The 746-nt window shown below is 35.8% G+C and overlaps 1 non-coding gene across 1 annotated transcript; it reads left to right on the top strand.

Moving 5' to 3' along the window:
* Positions 1-223: 223 nt before the first annotated feature.
* On the top strand, positions 224-330 carry LOC116463113 (U6 spliceosomal RNA). The gene has a single exon (XR_004246573.1). It is a non-coding gene; the product is annotated as a U6 spliceosomal RNA (small nuclear RNA).
* Positions 331-746: the final 416 nt, after the last annotated feature.

The raw sequence follows: 746 nt of genomic DNA, 5'->3' as shown, positions 1-746 counted from the left end.
CTATCTCCTTTGGAGCATTTTTAGGTCTTTTCACATGTCCTCGAAAGAAATACTGAATTAAATTAAATTTTAATTTTAATGTAATTTACTTTTAAATTTAAATTCTGAATAAAAGGCCTTACATAAACTGACTAAAAAGAGCTTAACTATGCAAAAGTAGGTTAAATAGGACAAGGCACTTTCAAGTATACAAAACAATCCCATCATTAGAAAAAAAAATTCTGGGCTCACTTCAGCAGCACATATACTAAAATTGGAATGATACAGAGAACACTAGCGTGGCCCCTGTGCAAGGATGATGTGCAAATTTGTGAAATGTTTCATATATTTTTTAAATGGTTTAAAAAAATCTGCAAGTGCAATAAATACGTAACATAAGCACTAAATTAAGTTAGATATGACCTTGGAGGAAGTAATTATTTTCATCATTAAACTGCTCCCAAATGCCAAGAAAATATAGAACACTAAAATGAAACCTAGACTCTCAAAGGTCTAGAGGCTGAATTTTAAGCAAACTCTTCATTGAGCAAATGAATCTTTTTTTTTTTTTTAATAGAGACAGAGTCTCGCTCTGTTGCCCAGGCTGAGTGCAGTGGTGCGATCTCAGCTCACTGCAACCTCCGTCTCCTGAGTTCAAGCAATTTTCCTACCTCAGCCTCCCAAGTAGCTGGGACTATAGGCGCACGCTGCCATGCCCGGCTAATTTTTTGTATTTTAGTAGAAACGGGTTTCACCATGTTGCCCAG

This window comes from Hylobates moloch, unplaced genomic scaffold, assembly GCF_009828535.3.
Source record: "Hylobates moloch isolate HMO894 unplaced genomic scaffold, HMol_V3 SCAFFOLD_27, whole genome shotgun sequence".
Classification (NCBI taxonomy): domain Eukaryota; kingdom Metazoa; phylum Chordata; class Mammalia; order Primates; family Hylobatidae; genus Hylobates; species Hylobates moloch.
The sequence above is the reverse complement of the archived record's forward strand: the minus strand, read 5'-3'. Positions and strand labels throughout refer to the sequence as shown.